This window comes from Sus scrofa, chromosome 15 (assembly GCF_054392235.1).
Source record: "Sus scrofa isolate SSC_HxYL_T2T_F1_AM1 chromosome 15, Sscrofa_HxYL_maternal_Yorkshire_Landrace_v2.0, whole genome shotgun sequence".
NCBI classification, from domain to species: Eukaryota; Metazoa; Chordata; class Mammalia; order Artiodactyla; family Suidae; genus Sus; species Sus scrofa.
In genome coordinates, this window is record NC_139397.1 from 138,741,960 (window position 1) to 138,767,516 (window position 25,557).

At 41.7% G+C, this 25,557-nt stretch overlaps 1 protein-coding gene and 1 long non-coding RNA gene across 3 annotated transcripts in view; both read left to right on the forward strand.

The window, feature by feature from the left end:
- The window catches only part of SGPP2 (sphingosine-1-phosphate phosphatase 2), a 144,441-nt gene that overhangs the window by 75,004 nt on the left and 43,880 nt on the right, over window positions 1–25,557 (forward strand). The window lies entirely within an intron of this gene.
- Window positions 19,372–25,355, forward strand: LOC146396158 (uncharacterized). The gene is made up of 2 exons (XR_014829303.1): window positions 19,372–20,503; window positions 21,726–25,355. It is a non-coding gene; the product is annotated as an uncharacterized LOC146396158 (long non-coding RNA).

The following is a 25,557-nucleotide window of genomic DNA, read 5'->3' on the forward strand; positions in this document are numbered from 1 at the left end:
TAAATGCTGGGGATTAAGCCACGAACAAGACAGACTCCATCCTGGGAGTTCCCGTCGTGGCGCAGTGGTTCACGAATCCGACTAGGAACCATGAGGTTGCAGGTTCGATCCCTGGCCTTGCTCAGCGGGTTAGGGATCCAGCGTTGCCATGAGCTGTGGTGTAGGTTGCAAACGTGGCTCAGATCCCGTGTTGCTGTGGCTCTGGCATGGGCCAGTGGCTACAGGTCCGATTCGACCCCTAGCCTGGGGACCTCCATATGCCGCAGGAGTGGCCCAAGAAATGGCAAAAAGACAGAAAAAAAAAAAGGCAGACTCCATCCTGCTCTCTTGGGGTTTACCTGCTGGTAAATAAACAGTGGCAAGTAAATCAATATAGAAATTAAAGATTCTATGATTATTGTTTAAGACATGATCAGGGCAAGAGCAGAGACCTACTGTCAAGAAGGTGGTCAAGAAAGGGCACTGTTGAGTTCCCTTGTGATGCAGCGGGTTAGAGATCTGGCGTTGTCGCTGCTGTGGTGTGGGTTTGATCCCTGGCCTGGGAACTTCCGGATGCCACAGGCGCAGCCAAAAAAAAGAAGGAGGGAGGAAGGAAAGAAAGAAGAGCACTTGCTGCTAGTTTCACTTAAGCCTTAAAGGATGAGAATAAGCCAGCCAGTTAAGGGGCTGTAGGAGAGGGCTCCAGGCTAAGAACAGGCAGAAAGGACAAAGGTCCAAATCTGAGCAGGAGTCAGGCACCGTCCCAGCCTCTGGGCCAAGCATCCACCTGGGGTAGGGATGGGGCTGATAAAGCAAAATGCGTAGTCTAAGAGGGTAGAGTTCTACGATGAAAAATAAAACAAGCTATGCCGAGAGTGGCGAGAGCCAGCAGTATTAGGTAAGGGGATCAGGAAAGGCCTTTCCATGGAGGTGACTTTTGGACCCAAGACTGATTTTACTTACAATTCACATTTAAATTGTTGATGGCAAATCTAGATCGTGCGTGGTTGATTTCCATATTCCTTTGGACACCAGAGTTCCCAAGAAGTCTACATGGCGAGCAAGCCTTCGAAGAAGACAGCTGGAGTTGAAGTGTAAATCTACCTTCGAGTTGGTCTTTTCCACCTTGAAAACAAAACATTTGCTATGATTCAAATGGGGTAAAGCAGCTCATCCAACAGCTTTGTAAAACGGCTCACGTTGCGCGCCATCGTGTGGACGCCAGCCTGACAGCGGAGTGTGGAAACTGCAGAGGAAAGGATGCCAAGAGAAGAGTGTGGATGTGCCCGTCAGCCCAGAAGGCTGGGGCTGGCCAGCTCCAGTTAGGCTTCTCTCATGACAAAGGGTCATGGGGAGGTTCTAGCCCCAGCGACAGTCCTGTTGGGGAGGCGCTCACTGTGTGATCATCAGCGCCTCCTAATAGCTGGAGTTAATCGCTCACTGACCAAGTGGAAAATCAGTGGCACCCTGCGCTCTTTGCCCCTGGCTGTCCAGCCTCCTTCCTTTGCTCCCTGCAGTGAACAGGCGTCAGGGAGGTGTTCTCTGGGACTCTTGTCCCTTCCTACTCAAAGACTGGCTCTACAGGGAAACCCATTCTTCTCTGGCCGGGAAAAACCTTGAATGATGACATCCTGCCAAGGACAAGGAAAAAGCAGCAAAGACAGGAAATAAGAGGGGGCGGAGGGAGGGGTGGTCTTTTGGAAGAAAGACAGTCTTTTGGAGGAAAGATAATATTGTTGTCAAGATGGTGAGATGATGGGCTAGAGATTTACCTGTCTATAACCTCTTGTCATATGCACTGTCATTTTAGTTTCTGAAATATTTTCATTTCGGGAGATGATGAGTTAGGTTTTCGGGGGCTGAGCTCTAAATGTTGGTGTCATTAAGTTTACCCCAAACAGGCCCTTTCACAGGGATTACTAGATCAGCACTCTCTTGGCAGGGGGGGCTGAGGAATCAGGAAGTTAGTGCCTTGGACCACAACGGAGAGTGCTAAGTTCTCACCTTGGGCTTGACCTAGGTGTATGTCTGAACCTTGGGTTGTCAGAAAGGTGTGATGAGCAGGTGGAATTAACCCCCTGGGTCAGGGGAGCTGCTGTTCAGTCACTCTGGCTGAGAGGTTTCGTTCCTGGTGTGAGATCCTCCACCTGCACTGCAGAGCCACACAGGAGAGACTATCACAGGTTCATACATTTCCCAGGAGGGAGGCTAAATCTCGGACCAGAGCCTCTTACTTTCCTAAGTAATATGTGCTATTGGGGCCTCGGGTGATGATGGGGGCAGAGGGGAGTAGTGCTGTCATGACAGTATGGATTCTGACTTCTACTGGAATCTCTCTAATTTCCATCTGGAAGGAAGAGAAGTGATATCGAGAATGGGGGGGGGCAGGGCTGTGAGGAGTGTTAAGGATGCTAATAAACATACAGCTGATTGAGGCTGTTGTGGAGATAGTATAGTCAGTTCCCTAGACTTTAGACCGATGTTGGCACACAGAGTTGGTAGCCACCCCTGTTCCCAGTCATCATGTGGACAAAATGAGTAGGAAATTGGCTTTTCTCAGTGTTGATGGCATAGCTCGTGACGTCAATCTGAGAATGGAAATAGATGTTGTATAAAGACAAAGATGTTGTGAAAACAAAAATGAAAAAAGGAGTTCCCATTGTGGCTCAAGGGAAAAGGACCCAGCTAAGTATCCATGAGGATGTGGGTTTGATCCCCGGCCCCACCCAGTTGGTTAAGGATCCAGCGTTGTTGTGAGCTCTGGTGTAGGTCTCAGGTGTGGCTCAGATCTGGAGTTGCTGTGGCTGTGGTGTAGACTGGCAGCTGTAGCTCCAACTTGACCCCTAACCTGGGAACTTTCATGTGCCACACATGCGCCCTCCCATTTCCCCCCCCCCCCAAAAAAAAGATAAGAAAAGAAAAAAAAAAATACATGAGAGTCCATTTGGCTGTTCCCCCTGGATGCGTTGAGTAGATACATATCTATGGAGCCTTCCCCGAAAACTGACATCGTCTTCGTGATCCTAAGTGAATTTTCTTTCCTGCATCCTGTGATTATGGCTCCCATAATTTTGTTAGCCTGCTTATTGAGTTTTTATTCTTATGCATTTCCTTCATTCTCCATTTCCTCCCTGGCTTCTTAACTGGTAATTTTGTTTGCGCACAGACTGCCGTATGACAGAGCACCTCGTCATGCAGTCCTTCTCCCCACCCCCTCCCATGTGCGTGGATGTTCCAGCACAGGGACATGCAACCAGCAACACCTGCCTTTGGAGACAAACACCTAGACCAGAGGGTCTGAGGACAATTACCTGCTGTTCCTTGCACCAATTAGTTCACTGTTAAATTACTTGCCAAGTAGGAGAAGGAGGATGATCTGGCATGTGTTAAGGGGACCACAGCCCCTAACCCTTGAACTGTCTCAAAGGAGCGCCATCTGGACAAGTGCTCCCCTAACATTGCCCTCAAGATGAGAAATGATTTTAATCCCTTGGGGTCCCAGCAAGAATTGGTTGAGCTGACTCCGTGAATCCAGATTTCTCTCTGTGCAGGACAGCTGATCCGTCACACAGTAGGCAAAAGCCATGGAGACGTGGTCGATGGTTTTTCCGAACTTGGGTGGAGGCTGCAACTAGAGACTCCTATCCTAAGTGAAGTGAGTCAGAAAGAGAAAGACAAACCCCAGAGGATATCACTTCTATGTGGAATCTACAATATGGCACAGACGAACCTATCTACAGAACAGAAACAGACTCAGAGACATAGAGAACAAACTTGTGGTTGCCAGGGCAGAGGGGAGAGGGAGTGGCCATGGAAGGGGGGTTTGGGATTAGTAGATGCAAACTATTACATTTAGAATGAATAAGCAAGGAGGTCCTGCTGTACAGCACAGGGAACTATAATCTCCCAGAATAGACCATAATGGAAGATAGTATGAGAAAAAGAATGTGCATGTGTGCGTGTGTGTGTGTGTGTGTGTATACACATCCCATATATATATATATATGTATGACTGGGTCACTTTGCTGTACAGCAGAAATTAACAAAACATTGTAAATCAACTATAATTTTAATTTTTTTAATTTAATTTTTTGGGTGGATAAGTTTGTGTGGCCTGACTCCTCAGCCTTTAATCCTTCCAGATATAAGGGGTTTTTTTCCAGTCTTTTTTTTTTTTTTTTTTTTTTTTTTGTCTTTTTACCTTTTCTAGGGCCGCTCCCGTGGCATATGGAGGTTCCCAGGCTAGGGGTCGAATTGAAGCTGTAGCCACCGGCCTACACCAGAGCCACAGCAACATGGGATCCGAGCCACGTCTGCAACCCACACCACAGCTCACAGAAACACCAGATCCTTAACCCAATGAGCAAGAGCAGGGATCGAACCCGCAACCTTGTTGTTCCTAGTTGGATTTGTTAACCACTGCGCCACGACGGAACTCCCTAAATTTTTTTATTTCTTCTGAGTGATCACCATCCAAATCTTTTCTGAGTTCTACAAGATTGTAGACTAGAGGCCAAGATGAAATGACCCAATTCTGATCGAATGTGTAAGGAGAGCCTGGGATGGTCTGAAAAACTAGGTGTTGAATGTCAATGACCCTGCGCCTCAAATCAGGTTTGTGGTCCATCAGGTCAGCGTGCCGGCCGCTCTGACCTTCCACCACATCCAGAGACTTCCTCATACTCAGACACTGCCCTAGAAAGACAGGAGAGTGCCGTGTGGTCACGTTCTCTCTTGTCTCGGAGTTCTCTTGTGGCTCAGCAGGATAAGGATCTGGCGATGTTATTGCAGTGGCCTGGATCGCTGCTGTGGCGCAGATTCAGTCTCTGGCCTAGGAACTTCCATGTGCTGAAGGCACAGACAAAGAAAAAAAAAACCTCTTTAAGGCAAGATATATTTCAGGGTATAATGAGCCTGAATCCCATTTTAATGGTACCTACGTTTTTTTCCCAAAGGCATGATTTTTTCCAGAAAAGTATGAAACACCTTACAAAATCCCAAATGGTTTAGTCTACAGAGCTGTTGTTTTATTATGAGTTTCAGTTTTGGGTGGTGGTAGAGGTGGGAGGGACAGGTTTTTTAAAAATTTGTTTTTACGACCAACATTTTTAAGACAAACGCTTTCTCATTCTTCATGAAGAAACACAAGTTTACCTGGGGACGGCTGGAATGACCTGAGCGTTAAAAAAGGGCTAGGCACCTATTCCTTATGCCACCCTCGTAAGTTTTTCCCTTTGTGAGGTACAAATAGGCACATTTATAACACACAAGTGATAGAATGGTGGGAAAACGTCTAAAATATGGATGAAATAGGGGATTTGGCCTAGGTTTGCTCAATTAAGTTTTTTTTTTTTTTAAATCCTCACTAGGAATGGGGGGATAAATTAGGAGTTTAGGATTGATATATACATACTCCTATATATAAAATAGATAACCAGAGGTCCCATTGTGGCTCAGTGATAACAAACATGACTAGTATCCACGAGGACACAAGTTCGATCCCTCGCCCCACTCAGTGGATTAAGGATCCAGCATTGCCACGAGCTGTGGTTGTAGGTCACAGATACAGCTCGGATCTGGCATTGCTGTCACTGTAGCATAGGCAGGCAGCTGCAGCTCCAATTTGACCCCTGCCCTGGGAACTTCCATATGCTGTGGATGCAGCCCTGAAAATCAAACAAAAAAAAAAAGAAAAAAAATAGCCACAAGGATTGACTGTATAGGACAGGGAACTATACTCAATATTTTGTAATAATCTAAATGGGAAAAGAATCTGAAAAATTCTATATATATAATCACTACAGGTATGTACATATATACATGTATAACTGGGTCACTCTGCTGTGCATCTGAAATTAACGTAGTAAATCAACTGTACTTCAATAAAAATAAAAAGTGTATAAGTAAATAAGTAAATAAAAATAGTTAAGATGGTAAAAAAAATCAGGGATCAGGATATATACATGAAAATGTGGAAAATTTACAGATCATAAATTCATAATTTAAATTAAATCTGCTTGCTTATTACATCTATGGAGAGTGACTTCCTTGGAAGGCAGAGAATAGTGTCTTCCTGAATTACTGCTAGAGCACAGCTCACATTTGTTTTATAACATGCACCACATATAGGCTGCTGTTCATGATGTCAGGGTTTTTTTTGTTTTATTTTGTTTTTCTTTTTAAGGGCACATCTGTGTCATATGGAAGTTCCCAGGCTAGGCACCAAATTGGAGCTGCAGCTGCCGGCCTACACCACAGCAACACCAGATCCAAGCCACATCTGTGACCTACACCACAGATCACAGCAACACTGGATCCTTAACCCACTGGACAAGGCCAGGGATTGAACCCACATCCTCGTGGATACTAGTTGGGTTTATTTCCACTGAGTCATAAGGGGGGAACTCCCAGCAATGTTGTTTTTTTTTTTTAACATCTAAATAGCTACCAAGCTGATGTATATAGAAGCAAGTGAAGATTCAGATAAAGGGAGCTCATTATTAATGCATGTGCTCAAAAGCTCTAGCTTGCTGTTGCTAAAGACAAGATTGATGGAGAATACTAGCTTGTTTGGGAGGCTAATATTAGAAATGGTTAGTATTAAAAATGATACCACTACTGACAGAGTGTTTACTTTGTGTAAGTTCTGTCTTTTGAGACTTCTTCGATTACAGAATTGTCTTTTCAAAATATGAAGCGCAATGAGATCTTGCTGTATAGCACTGGGAACTATATCTAGTCAATATGTAGTCACTTGTGATGGAGCATGATGGAGAATAATGTGAGAAAAAGAATGTGTGTGTGTGTGTGTGACTGGGTCACTTTGCTGTACAGTAGAAAATTGACAACACTATAAACCAACTATAATGGATAAAATAAAAATTATTAAAAATTTTTAAAAATTAAAAAAACCCAAAAATATGAATGGAAGGGAATAAAAAGTTGAAGTACTCTGTCTTATCATGAAGCTTGCTGTTGAGTGCAACCAGTTTATTTCTAGTTGAGGAAAAGATGCCCATTCACTTAGAGCATTCTTTTGCCCTGATCGCCTGGAGCATTCTGCTTAGGGGAGGCCTAGGGGCACTTGGAGACTTTATGATTCTGGTGAAAAGATTTCTATTCGGACTATGTAACCCATTAAGAAAATAAGCAAAAACACAGACAAGAAAGGATGAACGCCAAAGAGCGTTGTTGTGCTGTACAGTGAGGGATGGTGAGGAAGTCCTTTTGTTACAGCAAAAGCTATTTCATGAAATGAGGATGAATCATAAATGGTATTCAATAAATTGTGAACTATTTAAAAAATATTAGCGCTGAAATCATATAAAGAGAGGAGAAGGCTGGTGGTGAATTCTTGTTGTTTTCTTCTAAGTGTTAAGAGCATAGATTTTATGTTAGTTCACTGGGCTTCAGTACCCATGAGATAGGAGGCCAGCTGTTGTAGGGCTGTTCCCACTGCAGGGTGAAGAGGATTCAGTCCCTGGTTGCTTCAGGTCAATTATAAATTACAAACCATCAGGGTTTTTTTGTTATTGTTTGGTTGGGGGGCTGGTATTGGTGATTATAATATGTGGGATTACAATGTCAGTGATTATATTGTCTATTTTGTGTTTTCCCATGGGTTTTATTTTCTCATCTATACCCACACTGTGCACAATATGGATTTTATTGTTGGTATCAATGATGCACAGCAAGGAAAGACCTACGAGCTCCCTTTTTCACCAGTCCTGGATGGAACCAGGATGGATGATTCTCAGTGTCTTGGGGGCAGAATTGGGGCAAGGATTTCCCCAGTGGCTAAGGGCCTCTCATACCTTTGCCAGGGCAGAAGTCCAGGACACAGGCTCCTCAGAAGCCAGGTGGATCATACAATCCCCGCAGAGTTGCGCTGGCCAGATTCACGGTCATACCAAGAAGTAGGTTTGATGACATGGTTGTTGAGGGCAATACCCCCTCCAGCATCAAAAGTGAGATAGTGGTTATAACAAAGACAACCTCTGCTGGTCCTGCATGTAGCCCAGGATGCTTTTCTGTGGCCATGGACTCTTGTGTCCTTGCCTTCTTGATGTCATGTATTTGGCACCTTTCTCCAGAAGCAAGTGAAATCCATAGCAAATCAAATCTTGGAGAAGCCCTTCACCCCAGAAGTCTAGTACATGAGATGAGCTTTTTCTTTTTTTTTCCTTTAAATATATGTCTTGGTATCTCATAAAATATAGCAGTCAGCTCACCTCTTCATGAATGTTTCACTAAAATGGAGTGAGCCAATTTGAAGACCAGTGTTGGAGAGATGATAACGTGGGTGGTGCATGGATGCAGGAGAACCTGAGGGATGGTTTGTGAATGACTATAGTTGGTTTGGGAGCCTGTAGAAAACCTCCAAATCCAGTTTTGTAGGAGGGCCACAGAAAGTATCCCAGACACATTCCAGTTAAAACTATGTTGGCTTGATCTTTAAAATATCAAAAATCTGGTCATTTAGGCATTTTTTGTCTCACAAAGATGCTTGGCTTCATCCTCATAGGGATGATGCTTTGGCTTACTGATGCAACTGGTGTAGAATTCAGTCTGTTGGGCTGTTGGCTCAGATTGCTTGGAGTGATTTCTTGGGGCGATTTTCCTGAATTTGTTGGGGTTTCTAATTTGTGAAGAGGTCCTGTTAGCAGCTCTTACTGTTTTTGATGCACATAAAAGCAGGAAGAGTCCTATCCTAGATTAGTAGTCAATCAGCTGAAACTAAAGATGGACTTTTCTTCAGCTTGAAAAATCTGAGACTGTATTTAATTGAGATTTATACTTAAATGTCTTTTTTCGTGTGTGTGAGTGGCTGTTGCCTAGGCTGGCTGGCTGGGTTACCCACAAAGATTTGTGGCAGTATACTTGGAAATGGGAATAATTTGTGGTTTTAATCAACTGAGAATGTTGAACATGGCATGCAGCTATCAAGTGCATTTTTGCTTTCAGGGATCTATAAAAATGAAGGTTTTGATCTTGCAGTATTATTTTGCAGTTTATTTTTTCTATAGTCAACAAGACTGACAGTTAATATACTTAGAAATGTGAGGGAGGAGTCTAATAATAGTAAGTATTCTTAGCAATGATTACATGGTTATCTGAAGCAATTCTTACTTGATTTTGCATAAAAAACTCAAATGGTATACAAGATACCCGTCTCAGACCTCAGTTTTTTTGTGACTTTTTTTTATTTTTTATGATTTTTATTTTTTCCATTATAGTTGATTTACAGTGTTCTGTCAATTTCTACTGTGCAGCAAAGTGACCCATATATATATATATAATATACACATATTATATATATATATATTCTTTCTCTCACATTATCCTCCATCATGTTCCATCACAAGTGACTGGATGTAGTTCCCTGTGCTATACAGCAAGACCTCATTGCTTATCCACTCCAAAGGCAATAGTTTGCATCTATTAATCCCAGACTCCCAGTCTATCCCAGTCCCTTCCCACCCCCTCACCCCGGGCAACCACAAGTCTGTTCTCCAAGTCCATGAGTTTTTTTTTTCTGGGAAAGGTTCATTTGTGCTGTATATTAGTTTACAGATATAAGTTATGTCATATGGAATTTGTTTTTCTCTTTCTGAGTTCACTTAGTATGAGAGTCTCTAGTTCCATCCATGATGCTGCAAATGGAATTATTTTGTTCTTTTTATGGCTGAGTAGTATTCCATTGTGTATATACATCACATCTTTTTTTTAATTTTTATTTTTTAATTACTCAAATGAATTTATCACATCTGTAGTTGTATAATGATCATCACAGTCCAATTTCACAGGATTTCCATCCCACAACCCAAGCACATCCCCCACCCCCCAAACTGTCTCCTCTGGAGACTGTAAGTTTTTCAATGTCTGTGAGTCAGCATCTGTTCTGCAAAGAGGTTCAGTCTGTCCTTTTTTCAGATTCCACATGTCAGTGAAAGCATTTGATGTTGGTGTCTCATTGTATGGCTGACTTCATTTAGCATGGTAATTTCTAGCTCCATCCATGTTGCTAAAAATGCCGGTGTTTCGTTCCTTTTAATGGCTGAGTAATATTCCACTGTGTATATGTACCACATCTTCTGGATCCACTCCTCTGTCGATGGACATTTAGGTTGTTTCCATGTCTTGGCTATCAAAAATAATGCTGCAGTGAACATTGGCGTACATGTGTCTTTGCAAGTCATGGTTTTCTCTGGGTAGATGCCCAGGAGTGGTCTTGCTGGATCAAATGGTAGTTCTATGTTTAGTTTTCTGAGGAATCTTCATGCTGTTTTCCCCAGTGGTTGCACCAATTTACATTCCCACCAACAGTGTACTAGGGTTCCTTTTTCTCCACACCCTCTCCAGCACTTATTGTTTGTAGACTTTTTTTTTTTTTTTTTGGTCTTTTTGGTCTTTTTGCCATTTCTAGGGCCGCTCCCACAGCATATGGAGGTTCCCAGGCTAGGGGTCAAACCGGAGCTGTGGCTGCCAGCCTATGCCAGAGCCACAGCAACATGGGATCCAAGCCACATCTGCAACCTATACCACAGATCACGGCAACACTGGATCCTTAACCCAGTGAGTAAGGCCAGGGACCGAACCTGCAACCTCATGGTTCCTAGTCAGATTCGTTAACCACTGAGCCACGACAGGAACTCCTTTGTTTGTTTGTTTGTAGACTTTTTGATGATGGCCATTCTGGCTGGTGTAAGGTGGTAGGTACCTCAGAGTGGTTTTGATTTGCATTTCTCTAATAATGAGTGATGTTGAACATCTTTTCATGTATTTTTTGGCCATCTGTAGGTCTTCTTTGGAGAACTGTCTGTTTAGATCTTCTGCCCATTTTTTTGTGGGGTTATTTGTTTTTTTAGTATGGAGCTACAGAAGGTGTTTATAAATTTTGGAGATTAATCCCTTGTCAGTCAATTCATTTGCAAAGATTTTCTCCCATTCTGTGGGTTGTCTTTTTGTGTTGTTTAGGGTTTCCTTTGCTGTGCAGAAACTTTGAAGTTTGATTAGATCCCATTTGTTTATTTTTATTTTTATTGTCAATACTCTCAGAGGTGGATCTGAGAAGATGTTGCTGTCATTTAGGTCAGAGAGTGTTTGGCCTATGTTTTCCTCTAAGAGTTTGATAGTGTCTGGTTTTATATCTAGGTCTTAATCCATTTTGAGTTGATTTTTGTGTATGGTATTAGGGAGTGTTCTAATTTCATTCTTTTACATCACCACATCTTCTTAATCCATTCATCTATCAGGGACATTTAGGTTGTTTACATTGTCTCGGCTATTGTGAATAGTGCTGCAATGAACATACAGGTGCATGTGTCTTTTTCAAGGAAAGTTTTGTACAGGTATATGCCCAAGAGTGTCATTGCTGGATCATATGGTAGTTCTATATTTAGTTTTCTAAGGTACCTCCATATTGTTTTCCATAGTGGTTGTACCAATTTACCCCACCAACAGTGTAGGAGCGTTCCCATTTCCCCACACCCTCTCCAGCATTTATTATTTGTTGACTCGTTAATGATAGCCATTCTGACTGGTATGAGGTGGTACCTCATAGTAGTTTTGATTTACATTTCCCTAATAATCAGTGATGTTGAGCATTTTTTCATGTGCTTGTTGCCCTCTGTATATCTTCTTTGGAGAAATGTCTATTCAGGTCTTTTGCCCATTTTTCAATTGGATTGTGTTTTTTTGCTGTTGAGTTGTATATAAGTTGTTTGTATATTTTAGAGATTAAGCCCTTGTCGCATCATTTGAAGCTATTTTCTCCCATTCCATAGGTTGTCTTTTTGGGTTTTTTTATGGTTTCCTTTGCTGTGAAAAAGCTCGTCAGTTTGCTTAGTTCCCATTGGTTTATTTTGTAAGGTTGATCTCAAAGAATGTTTTGCCTATGCTCTCTTCTTGGAGTTTGATGGTGTCTTGTCTTACTTTTAAGTTTTTAAGCCATTTTGAGTTTATTTTTGTGCATGGCATGTGGGTGTGTTCCGGTTTCATTGATTTACATGCGGCTGTCCAGTTTTCCCAGCACCACTTGCTGAAAAGAGTGTCTTTTCCCCATTTTATATTCTTGCCTTCTTTGTTGAAGATTAATTGACCATAGGTGTCTGGGTTTATTTCTGGGTTCTTTTCTTCTGTTCCATTTGTCTGTATGTCTGTTTTAGTACCAGTACCACCCTGTCTTGATGACTGTGGCTTTGTAACATTGCCTGAAGTCTGGGAGAGTTATGTCTCCTGCTTGGTTTTTTTTTTTGGTCTTTTTTTTTGCCATTTCTTGGGCCGCTCCAGAGGCATATGGAAGTTCCCAGGCTAGGGGTTGAATCAGAGCTGTAGCCACGGGCCTACACCAGAGCCACAGCAACACGGGATCCGAGCCACGTCTGCAACCTACACCACAGCTCACGGCAACGCCGGATGGTTAACCCATTGAGCAAGTGCAGGGATCGAACCCCCAACCTCATGGTTCCTAGTCGGATTCATTAACCACTGTGCCACGACGGGAACTCCCCTCCTGCTTGGTTTTTGTTCCTCAGAATTGCTTTGGCAATTCTGCGTCTTTTGTGGTTCCATCTAAATTTTTGGATTGTTTGTTGTAGTTCTGTGAAAAATGTCATGGGTAATTTGATAGGGATTACATTGAACCTGTAGATTGCTTTGAGTAGTATGGCCATTTTTATGATATTATTCTTCCAACCCAGGAGCATGGATTATCTTTCCATTTCTTTGACTCCTCTTTAATTCCCTCGATTAATGTTTTATGGTTCTCTGCATATAAGTCTTTCAACTCCATGGTCAGGTTTATTCTAGGTATTTAATTTTGGGGGTGCAATTTTAAAAGGTATTATGTTTTTATATTCCTTCTCTAATATTTTATTATTAGTATACAGAATTGCAACCAATTTCTGAATGTTAATTACATCCTGCTACTTTGCTGAATTTGTTGATCAGTGTTAAGTGGTTTTTGTGTGGAGCCCTAGGGTTTTCTATGTATAGTATCATGTCATCTGCATACAGTGACGATTTTATCTATCTCTTCTCTTCCAACTTGGATCAGACCTCAATTCTAACCCCCATAGATCTGCCATCCACAGTTCCCACTTGTAGCTACATGCATTTATTTGTATTTTTTAAATTATAAATAGGATCAAAATGTACGCTTGCTGTTTTCATTTAACAGTAAATCTCACAAGACTTTTTTAATGGTTGCATAATTTAAACAGTATCCTGTCGAGAACATTTAGAGTTGTTTCCAGGTTTTGTGGTTCATTAGTTGTTTGAAGGAAAGAGGGCTTATTGCATGATTTTAGCTTTTATACATGCTGTACATTTCCTAAGACTGAAGATACCCATTTCCTCAATGGTGTCCCTTTGGATGTGACAGCTGTCCAGTGGCAGTGAGTGCAGGACACTGTCCCAGGCTTCTGCTGGACTGTTCATGCATAGAATGGTATGGATAAGATTTTGGCAATTTTCTCATCAGATGTGACATCCTAATTTCTTAGCCCCAAGGGCAGTTGGATGACCTTTAGTGAGTGTTACATGGACCTAATGGGTTAGGATCATAGAATTTGGATTCTTTAAAAACGGGTATCTGGCCTCAGTAATAATTGTCATGCCAGATGGTGGGACATGGTGAAAAGACCATAGGATTTGGAATCAGAATGAAATTCAAGCCCACTTTCTCTACACTCATTGTATTATCCTTAGGAGAACAGTCTCCTTCCTTCTTCCCAGACTAGGAATTAAATCTGACCTCTGCCATAGCTGCAGCAACACCGGATCCCTTTAACTCTCTGAGCTGGCCAGGGATCAAAACTGTGCCTCTGCAGTCACCTGATCCATAATCCACTGCACTACAGGGGGAACTCCCATTCACCTCTAAATCTCGATTTCCTCATTTGTAAAATAGGAATTATATGAGCATTAGAATAATGAATATGAAAGTACACCTTAAAAATCACTGCACAACTATTAGGTATTATTTACCCCAAGTCCTTCTTAATAATAAAAAGAAGGCTCAATTGTTTTATTTATTTTTTAAATTTATTTTTATTTTTATTTTTTTTGTGCTACGTTAGGACCTCACCCACGGCATATCGAGGTTCCCAGGCTAGGAGTCTAATCAAAGCTGTAGCCACTGGCCTACGCTACAGTTACAGCAACACAGGATCTGAGCCACATTTGTGACCTACACCACAGCTCACAATAATCCCAGATCTTTGACCAACTGAGCAAGGCCAGGGATCGAACCTGCACCTTATGGATCCTAGTCAGGTTCATTTACTGCTGAGCCAGGAAGAGAACTCCTCAATTGTTTTAAAGTAACTTTCCTGAAGCTATACCTATGACTCAGTTACTAACCTTTGTACTTTTAGTGTTTGTCTTCAAAAAATTCAGCAGCAGATCTGATCTTGAAAAATGGAGCATTAGAAAGAATAAATTGTCACTTAGTAATTTTATTTTTCTCATCTGCCATTTGTGCTTGTTATTGTTATTTTTGTTTTTTGTTATATCCATTTTTACAGAACTTGGAATATGCCAAGATCTGTTTGCTGATAGTCTGCTGTGATTTATGTTGTTTGCTCTGTAATTTCTTTGTTTTGGTGCTTCAGGCATGGAATGAAATTTTATTAGTTTGAAATTACAATTTCTTGTCCCAGTGATTCACCAACCCCCACCCCACCCAACCCTCCCCAAACACACACAAACCCACATGACACACACTGTAAAAGGACTCTGAATTTTAAAAAAGTAAATAAAAATAATGGTACAAGTCTGAGAGGACATTCACCAATTGAAAACAACTTTTTACACTGGATAGTAAGGAGTAGTCTCCAGAATGTTCCCAAATAACCATAACAAAGAACTGCTTTTAATTCACTCCCTGAAGCCAAATAGGCGACCACAGAGCTGTGTGTATTCCAGGGAGGAAAATAAAAGACTGAACACTGAGTAAATATAAAGGCAGGCTAGTGCAGTCAGGCTCTTTTTTGTAAAACCGTTGATCTGCAAAGCCTCCACAGCTAAAAATTGCTCTTAAAACAAATCCCATACTCATGCGTTTGAATAGGTAAATTTCCAGCCGCTTTCTCTGTGTCATGTGTGGTCACCACCTCAGTGCCCTGTAGAGCTGGTGTTTGGAGCAGAGTTGGCCAGGACTTGTGAAGGAAACATTAATAGCAGTCAGAGCTGCTTCTGTTGAATCAATATTTAAAGGCATTGTCAATAAACATTTTGGAACAGAAGACTTTAAGGACACATAGAAGAAGTATTTCAGAACCATCTCGATGCCTGGGTTTGTCTTTCTTTGCCTTTCGATACAATTCATATACCATAATATTAAGAATATAATTGAAAGGCTTTAGTATATTCATGAAGTTTTGCAACCATCACTGCTTTCTAACTCCAAAACATGCTCAATTCCCTAAAAAGAAACCCTACATTCACTAGCGCTCACTCCCCATTCCCCATCCCACCCCAGCCCAAGACAACCACTAATCTACTTTCTGTCTCTATGGAGTTGCCTATTCTGAACATTTCCTTGAAATTGAATCATGCAGTATTTGGCCTTTTCTTATCCAGCTGCTTTCACTTAGCTTACCCTTTTCAACGTCCATCCATGTGGGAGCATGTATTAGAATTTCATTGCTTTTTATGGTAAAATAATGTTTCATTATAAGGATATAACCCCATTTTGTTGTTGTTGGTTTTTTTTGTTTGTTTTGTTTTTTCTTTTTTATTTATTTATTTTTCTGCTGTACAGCATGGGGGCCAAGATACACTTACATGTACACATTTTTTTTCCACCTTTTGTTCTGTTACAATATAAGTATCTAGACATAGTTCTCCATGCTACTCAGCAAGATCTCATTGTAAATCCATTCCAAGTTGTATCCTATAACCCCAAGCTCCCGATCCCTCCCTCTCCCCCCCTCTCCCCCCAGGCTGCCACAAGTCTATTCTCCAGGTTCATGATTTTCTTTTCTGTGGAAATGTTCATTTGTATATTAGATTCCAGTTATAAGATATCATATGGTATTTGTCTTTCTCTTTCTGACTTATTTCACTCAGTATGAGAGTGTCTAGTTCCATCCATGTTGCTATAAATGGTATTGTATCATTCTTTTTTATGGCTGAGTAGTATTCCATTGTTATACCCCCATTTTGTGTACCCATTCATCAGTTGATGGACATTTGGGTTGTTGATAAACTTTTTGGCTATCATGAAGGATAATGCTAAGAATATTCATGCACAGTATTGAGGACATATGTTTTCAGTTTTCTTGGTTATGTACCTAGGAGTGGAATGGTTGGGCGTCTGGTCTTTCTTTTTCTTTTTAGGGCCACACCTGCAGCATATGGAAGTTCCCAGGCTAGGGGTGTAATTGGAGCTGCAACTGCCACAGCTACAGCAAAACCAGATCTGAGCCACATCTGCAGCTTATGGTTAATGCCGATCCTTAACCCACTAAGTGATTAAACCCGCATCCTCATGGTCACTATGTCAGGTTCTTAACCTACTGAGCCATAATGGGAACTCCTGTCTAGTCTTTCTTTATCCAAATTACTTCTCAAGATAGTAATCTGAGAAGAAGGAGAATGAGCTTAATTCGGAAGAATTAAGGATGGATAGAGAAGCTGTGGTCTTTGGGTTAGGTCCTGTTATTCTCTAGAAAGGTAAAATGAATTCCTGACTTTTTAGAAATCCATGGATAGACTATAAATCCCAGTGATTCACAATGTTTCTGCCCCATGAGATCTAAGGAATATCTTACATCCCTGTTAGTTAATCGCTTGCACTCTCATTTCACCTTGGTAAAGTGGGCTATGGGTGTAGCCAAAAGGGAGAAAGATGTTCGAGTTTATCAACATTGGTGTGTGTTTTGGGGGGAAATGTGGGGGTGTCATTTGAAAAGAGCCTCTTGGTGCTTCCTCCATCCTGCAGAGGGTTTAGCTTTTATTATAGTAAGAGTGGAGCCTTCACCTAATGGGGAGGAGGATGCTTTGGTAGGAGGAAGGGGAAGCCAACAATCTCAGAGCATAGATAATGATTGTATAGCTATTTTTTAGGGCCGCACCCACTGCATATGGAGGTTCCCAGGCTAGAGGTCCAATCGGAGCAACAGCTGCTAGCTACACCACAGCCACAGCAATGCAGGATCCAAGCTGCATCTGCACCCTACACCACAGCTCACAGCAATGCCAGATCCTTAACCCACTGAGCGAGACCAGGGATCAAACCCGCAACCTCATGGTTACTAGTCAGATTTGTTTCTGCTGCACCACAGCAGGAACTGTATGGCTATTTTTAAAAATCCCATGACTGCTTTACTAGTAAAGTTATTTCAAGGATCTTCTCTTTTCTATACTACCTAGGTTTTATTTATCCTGGCATGAAGACTCAAGTCCTGTTCATCAGAGCTGTATTATACACTGCAAAGATGTCATTTTGAATTGTAGCAGCAAGGAAGGAGCCCCCCCACACTAAGAGAAAAAGTGCTATTTTCTCTGCTCACCCTGATGAGTCCAGCCATAACTTAGGGCCAGATCCCAAGCTGGAAATTCTTCCACCTTGTAAAGACGCATTTCATTTTGACAGCATTGGTTCTTTAGAAGAGCTTTTTGTCAGCTTGGGTTCAACAGCAGACTATCCAGAGAACCGGATTTTCTTTCTGCCTATACATGAATTAGGGAAGAAATAAGCAAGTAGGCTAATTTCTCATCATGAAACACTACGGGGGCTCCAGCACCACCAGCACCATGCAGGGGACACAGCTGGGTTGCTAAGGCGTTAATGAGCTATAATTGCTTCCTGTCTTGCCTCCCCATGGATTTTTGCTTTTACACATAGGCCTTGGGGGACTCAGCCCAGAGGAGCGTGATGGATGATGGAACTTAATTTGGTCCTTTTAGGTAGAAGGGCCTTTCAACAATATAGAGCAAATTCTTCCATTTAGGGCAAACCGTAATGAGTTAATCATTATCCTCTTTAACTGCGAACTAAATGGAGAAATAGTTCTGTTCTGCCATAGTGCTCTTTTTAATAGAGTAGTTTTAGGTTCAGAGCAAAATTGAGCAGGAAGTGTAGAGAATTCCCATATACCCCCTGCACCCACACCAGCGTGGGATGTTTCTTACAACCACTGATCCTACACTGGCCCCCAAAGTCCTTTATTTCCATTAGGGTTCACTCTTAGTATTGCACATTTTATGGGTTTGGACAAATGTGTAATGATATGTATTCACCATTAGAATATCATGCAGAATAGTTTCAAAAACTCTGTGCTCCACTTACCCCTGTCCCCACCCCTGGTGAACACCAATCTTTTTACTCTCTCCATAGTTTTTGCTTTTATCAGAATGTCATATAGATGGACTTACACAGTATGGTGTCTTTTCATGTTGGCTTCTTTCATTTGGTCATATGCACTTAAGATTCTTTTCATGGCTTGAAAGCTCACTTTTTTTTGTGCTCTGAAGATGACTATCTGTGACCCAGGAACTGGGCCCTCATCAGATGCTGAATCTACCCATGCCTTTATTTTGGCCTTTATTCTGCAGAACTGTGAGAAACAAATTCCTGGTGTTTATAAGCCACATAGCCTGTGGCTGGTGGTTATAGCAACCCAAGCTGATGAGACAACAACTTTTTAAGATGTGATCAACATTCAATAAACTGTACATTCTTAGTTTTATTGAGGCATAATTAATTCACATACTCTGCAATCCAGTCCCTTAAAGTGTGTGATTCACAATGTGTACACATATTTAAAATGTACAACTTGGCACATTTTGATTTTAGGGGCACATGCCCCTAAAATTACCACTTTAATTAAGATAGACATCCATCATCTCCAGAAGTATCCTTGTGCCCATCTAGAATTTCTTGCCACTTTTTCTTGCAACCACTGATCTGCTTTCTGTCCTAAAAAGTCGTTTCCATTTCAAGAATTTTATATAAATAAAATCATATGGTAGGTACTGTTGTTTGGTTTGGTTTTGGCCTGGCTTCCTCATTCAGCCTTAAAATCTTAAAATCTAAAAATCATTTTTAAGATTCATCCAGGCTGTAGCATGACATCTATAGTTCACTTTTTATTGTTGCTGAGAATTCCATTGTATGATTATACCACAATTTGTCCTTCTATTCACCTGTCAATGGAAATTGGGTTGTTTCTAGTTTGGAGCTCTTACAGAGAAACTGCCGTCAACGTTCATGTACAAACTTGGTGTGACGTATGTTTTCACTCCTTGTGGGGAAGACTTTAGGTTGGCATGGCTGGGTTGTATGGAAAACACATGTTTTAGGAGTTCCTGTTGTGGCTCAGCGGTATCAAACCCGGCTAGTATCCATGAGGATGCAGGTTCGATTCCTGGCCTCGCTCAGTGGGTTAAGGGATCCAGTGTTGCCATAAGCTGTGGTGTAGGTTGCAGACTCATCTTGGATCTGAATTGTTGTGGCTGTGACGTAGGCCAGTGTTTACATCTCTGATTCAGCTCCTAGCCAGGGAACTTCCATATGCCATGGGTGCGGCCCTAAAAAGACAAAAAAAGAAAAACAGAAGCCATGTGTTTTAACTTTTTAAGAAACTGCCAGGCTGTTTTTTCCAAAGTGGGTGTATCATTTTGCACCTGCACCAGTGTTGTGTGAGATTCCGGGTGCTCTCCATTCTCCCAACCCCTGACATGGTCAGTCTGTTTCATCTCAGCCGCTCTAATAGATGGGTGGTTGTGTGCCTCACAGGTAAAGTTCACCTTCACTGGTCCTAACCACTGAGTTGCTCCTGCCGCATACCACCCAATGTCATTTCTCTAAGTCTTCCTCATGCTGTTCTTGCAACCTGGGTGCTTCTCTATCCCGCCCTCATCTTAGTTAAAGAGCCTTCCTTTTAACATTCAGCCTCAGTGCGCATGTCCTCCCCCCACCCCCCAGTTGAACCAGAGTCTCTCTCTGCATATGGACATACCCACAGAGGTCTAAAAGGAATTTTTTTTCAACATGTATTTGCACTATGATGAGATACTCTGTCTGCATGACTATTTTCCCTACTCAAAGAGAGGCACCTCATACAGGCTGGACACGTCACGGGCCCAATGGAGTGAATGATGAGTGCTGTGGCAGACACAGGACTCACTACCCTGTGAGCGGGACTTTTCCCTACAACTTGTTTTGTTTTGGGTTTTCTAAAAATCTCATCAACACACTTTATTCAGATATTGCCAATTGCCGATGCTGACTTTTGTTGTTGTTGTTTTTCTGATTCAGGAGCCAGTTCAGGCTTATGTCTTTCATTGCATTTGTGTTGTTGTTGTTGCTAATTGAAAATTATTGATCAGAAACAATATGTTGCTATGGTAATATTTTTATAGATAGCAAACCATTGTCCTTGTTCTTAAAAACATCCCTTGCGGAGTTCCCGTCGTGGTGCAGTGGTTAACGAATCCGACCAGGAACCATGAGGTTGCGGGTTCGGTCCCTGCCCTTGCTCAGTGGCTTAACGATCTGGCGTTGCCATGAGCTGTGGTGTAGGTTGCAGATGAGGCTCGGATCCCGCGTTGCTGTGGCTCTGGCGTAGACCAGTGGCTACAGCTCTGATTCAACCCCTAGCCTGGGAACCTCCATATGCCGCGGGAGCGGCCCAAGAAATAGCTTAAAAAAAAAAAAAAAAAAAAAAATCCCTTGGACAGAGAAGGCAAAAGATAAATGAAGTCAGAGAACCTCGGGAACTTTAAGCAAATTAAATTTTGCCAGAGTGACGGTTGCCCGCTCTGTCTTCCCTTTATGATTTTAAAGTTTCCCATCTGAAGATTTTAAGTATTTTTAAGTGAACTAGAGTTAGTCTTTATGCCCATAATACGTTTTTATGTTGAGTGGAGAAGGGGCAGGCTAGAGAAAGGTATCTAAGCATCTTCTGAGAAATTCTTCAGTAGTCAGTAATATCTTCAAGTTTTTCAGCTCCCCAGATAATGGTTTTTATAGGTTCACAGGAGGGAAGCAGAAACATAAAAGGGTCAGCTGCTTTCTAAAACAGTAGTTCCTGGTAATAAGGTGATGCTAAAAAGGTTAAGTTTCAAAGTCCGATTAGAAATCACAGCTATGGAATTTGGAGTGATTGTCACTGAGGCTTTAAAGCCTGTGGATTCAGCCTGCTGTGCACAGACAGTGGTTCTTGATTTTTTTAACCCAGAGCAAAGTGGCAGCAGAGCACAAAAACATATGCAGCACCTTCTGGGGGGATACTGCATGTGCTGGGATAATGCTCAGGAGTCACCGGCAGCTAGATGAGTTAAAAGAAAGCACCAGAACGTGGGAAATGTTAAAGCAATCTGGCTGACTAATCAAAAGTATTTTGAAATAGTCCTTCATAGTGGGTTCTGTTCCAAAGCAAAGTAACTCCTTCCATCATGAGCTAAATAAAGCTCCAGTCAGATCAGTATGATCATGGTAAGATGAGAAGATTTATAATTAAAGCCCATGACAAAGTGGCCTGCACAGGAAAACAGTATAAAGCCATGCTTCTCAAATTCTCATGCACGCAGGAACCACACCGGAGCCTTGTGCAAATGAAGGTTCCAGTTCCAAAGGTCCAGGCGGGGGCCTGAGTTACTGCATTTTATTTGTTTATTTATTTATTGCCTTTTTAGGGGCCACACCCGCGGCACATGGAGGTTTCCAGGTTAGGGGTCCAGTCGGAGCTGTAGCCACTGGCCTATACCACAGCCACAGCAACACGGGATCCGAGCTGTGTTTGCGACCTATACGGCAGATCACAGCAACACCAGATCCTTAACTCACTGAGCAGGGCCAAGGATTGGGCCAGGGATCAAACCTATGTCCTCACAGATGCTAGCCGGGCTCCTTAACTACTAAGCCACAATAGGAACTTCCAAGATTCTGCATTTTTTTTCCCATTTTTTTTATTAGTCAAATGAATTTATCACATCTGTAGTTGTATAATGATCATCACAGTCCAATTTCACAGGATTTCCATCCCACAACCCAAGCACATCCCCCACCCCCCAAACTGTCTCCTCCGGAGACCATAAGTTTTTCAATGTCTGTGAGTCAGCATCTGTTCTGCAAAGAGGTTCAGTCTGTCCTTTTTTCAGATTCCACATGTCAGTGAAAGCATTTGATGTTGGTGTCTCATTGTATGGCTGACTTCACTTAGCATGATAATTTCTAGCTCCATCCATGTTGCTAAAAATGCCGGTATTTCATTCTTTTTAATGGCTGAGTAATATTCCACTGTGTATATGTACCACATCTTCTGGACCCACTCCTCTGTCGATGGACATTTAGGTTGTTTCCATGTCTTGGCTATCGTAAATAGTGCTGTAATGAACATTGGCGTACATGTGTCTTTGCAAGTCGTGGTTTTCTCTGGATAGATGCCCACGAGTGAGATTGCTGGATCAAATGAGTAGTTCTATGTTTAGTTTTCTGAGGAATCTCCATACTGTTTTCCACAGTGGTTGCACCAATTTACATTCCCACCAACAGTGTACTAGGGTTCCTTTTTCTCCGCACCCTCTCCAGCACTTATTGTTTGTAGACTTTCGGATGATGGCCATTCCAGCTGGTGTAAGGTGGTACCTCATCGTGGTTTTGATTTGCATCTCTCTAGTAATGAGTGACGTTGAACATCTTTTCATGTGTTTCTTGGCCATCCATATGTCTTCTTTGGAGAATTATCTGTTTAGATCTTCTGCCCATTTTTTGATAGGCTTGTTTGTTTTTTTGGTATGGAGCTGCAGAAGTGTTTATAGATTGTGGAGATTAATCCCTTGTCAGTCTATTTACTTGCAAAGATTTTCTCCCATTCTGTGGGTTATCTTTTTGTGTTGTTTAGGGTTTCCTTTGCTGTGCAGAAACTTTGAAGTTTGATTAGATCCCATTTGTTTATTTTTATTTTTATTGTCAATACTCTCAGAGGTGGATCTGAGAAGATGTTGCTGTCGTTTATGTCAGAGAGTGTTTGGCCTATGTTTTCCTCTAGAAGTTTGATAGTGTCTGGTCTTATATCTAGGTCTTTAATCCATTTTCAGTTTATTTTTGTGTATGGTATTAGGGAGTGTTCTAATTTCATTCTTTTCCATGTGGCTGTCCAGTTTTCCCAGCACCACTTATTGAACAAGCTGTCCTTTCTCCATTGTATATTCTTGCCTCCTTTGTCATAGATGAGTTGGCTGTAGGTACGTGGGTTGAATTCTGGGGTTTTTTTTTGTTTTTGTTTTTGTCTTTTGTTGTTGTTGTTGTTGTTGTTGCTATTTCTTGGGCCGCTCCCGTGGCATATGGAGGTTCCCAGGCTAGGGGTTGAATCGGAGCTGTAGCCACCAGCCTACGCCAGAGCCACAGCAACGCAGGATCCGAGCCATGTCTGCAACCTACACCACAGCTCACGGCAATGCCGGATCGTTAACCCACTGAGCAAGGGCAGGGACTGAACCCACAACCTCATGGTTCCTAGTCGGATTCGTTAACCACTGCGCCACGACGGGAACTCCCGAATTCTGGGCTTTCTCTCCTGTTCCACTGATCTATATTTCTGTCTTTGTGCCAGTACCATGCAGTTTTGATGACTATTTCTTTGTAGTATAGTCTGAAGTCCAGGAGCCTGATTCCTCCAGCTCCATTTTTCTTTTTCAGGATGTCTTTGGCTATTCTGGGTCTTTTGTGCTTCCAAACAAACTTTAAAATATTTTGTTCGAGTTCTGTGAAATATGTCCTTGGTAATTTGATAGGGATTGCATTAAATCTGTAGATTGCCTTAGGTAGTATAGTCATTTTGATAATATTAACTCTTTCAATGCACGAGCATGGTATATCTTTCCATCTATTTGTGTCATCTTTGATTTCTTTCATCAGTGGCTTATAGTTTTCAGAGTATAGGTCTTTTGTCTCTTTAGGTAGGTTTACTCCTAGGTATTTTATTCTTTTGGATGTGATGGTAAGCGGGATTGCTTCTCTAATTTCCTTTTCTGCTTTTTCATTGTTAGTATATAGAAACACTGTCGGTTTCTGTGTATTGATTTTGTATCCTGCGACTTTGCCAAATTCATGGATGAGCTTTAACAGTTTTCTGGTAGAGTCTTTAGGATTCTCTAGGTATAGTATCATGTCATCTGCAAATAGCAATAGTTTTACTTCTTCCTTTCCATTTTGGATTCCTTTTATTTGTTTTACTTCTCTGATTGCTATGGCTAGGACTTCCAGAACTATGTTGAAGAGTAGTGGTGAGAGCGGACATCCTTGTCTTGTTCCTGATCTCAGCAGGAATTCTTTCAGCTTTTCACCATTGAGAATGATGTTCACTGTGGGTTTGCCATATCAAGATTTTGCATTTTAAAGTAGCACCCAGGTGTATGGATTCTGCCTGTCCTCAGCCCACACTTTGAGCAGGACTTAAGTAAACAGGTTTCTCCTCCCTCTTTTATAACAAGTATTGAAATTGTCCTGTGAAGCTCTCCGACAAAGTAAATAAATCTGATATGATATGAGAAAAAGAGTGTATGTATACGTATGGCTGGGTCACTTTGCTGTACAGCAGAAATTGACACAACATTGTAAGTCAACTATAATAAAAAAACAATTCTGTAATAAAAAACGATTACAGTCCTCTTCTTCTCAGGAGGGTATAGAAATCAATTCTGATTTCTTTCTTTTTGGGGGTGGGGGGAGCAAATCCAAAGCATGTGGAAATTCCCAGGCCAGGGACTGAACCGGCACCATACCGGTGACCCAAGCCACTGCAGTGACAATGCTGGATCCTTAACCTGCTATGCCACAAGAGAGCCCCTCAATTCTGATTTTTTTTTTTTTCTATCTTGTGCTTTAAAGAAAAAAGAGAAAGGGATTTTTTTCATTAATGGCATCATGAAAAAAAAAATTGAAAAAAATTCCAGATTGAGTTGTGTTTATTTTAGGGTTGAAAATAGTCATACCATTCATTATATAATGCTCCTTATTACTGAGTAAATTTAAATTCTACATCGAGTAGCCATGGCATTCAAAATATTTTAAACCAGAAGTTCCATAAGAACAGTGACTTATTTTATTAAAACTTGAAAATAAAGGCTGTCCGATTTGAAAATTAGATTGTCTTTTGTCCAGGACCATTCCAGAGGTATTACTGTGGTACTTGATGGTACACATCTTGAAGCCAGACTCCTTGGATTTGAAGCCAATAAGTCTTACTGCTTACTGACTATATACAATCGTTTACTCATCTGTAAAATGGATCTACACTCTATAGATGTTATTGGATTGAGTTAGTATTTGTAAAGCTCTTAGACCAGTGTTTGGCACACATACGTGCTGTATAAATGTTTGTTAAATACATGACCAAAATAAATAAAACATGTTAGTGTCGTATCTTAGTTGCCCATTGAGCCTCTGAAATCCAGAAGGCCTGTTGCCCTCTCTCTCGCTCTCTCTTTTCCTTTTATGGTGCATCTGCAGCATATGGAATTTCCCAGGCTAGGAGTCAAATCGGAGCTGCAGCTGCTGGCCCACACCACAGCCCCAGCAACTCAGAACTGAGCCACATCTGCAAACTACACCACAGCTTGCGG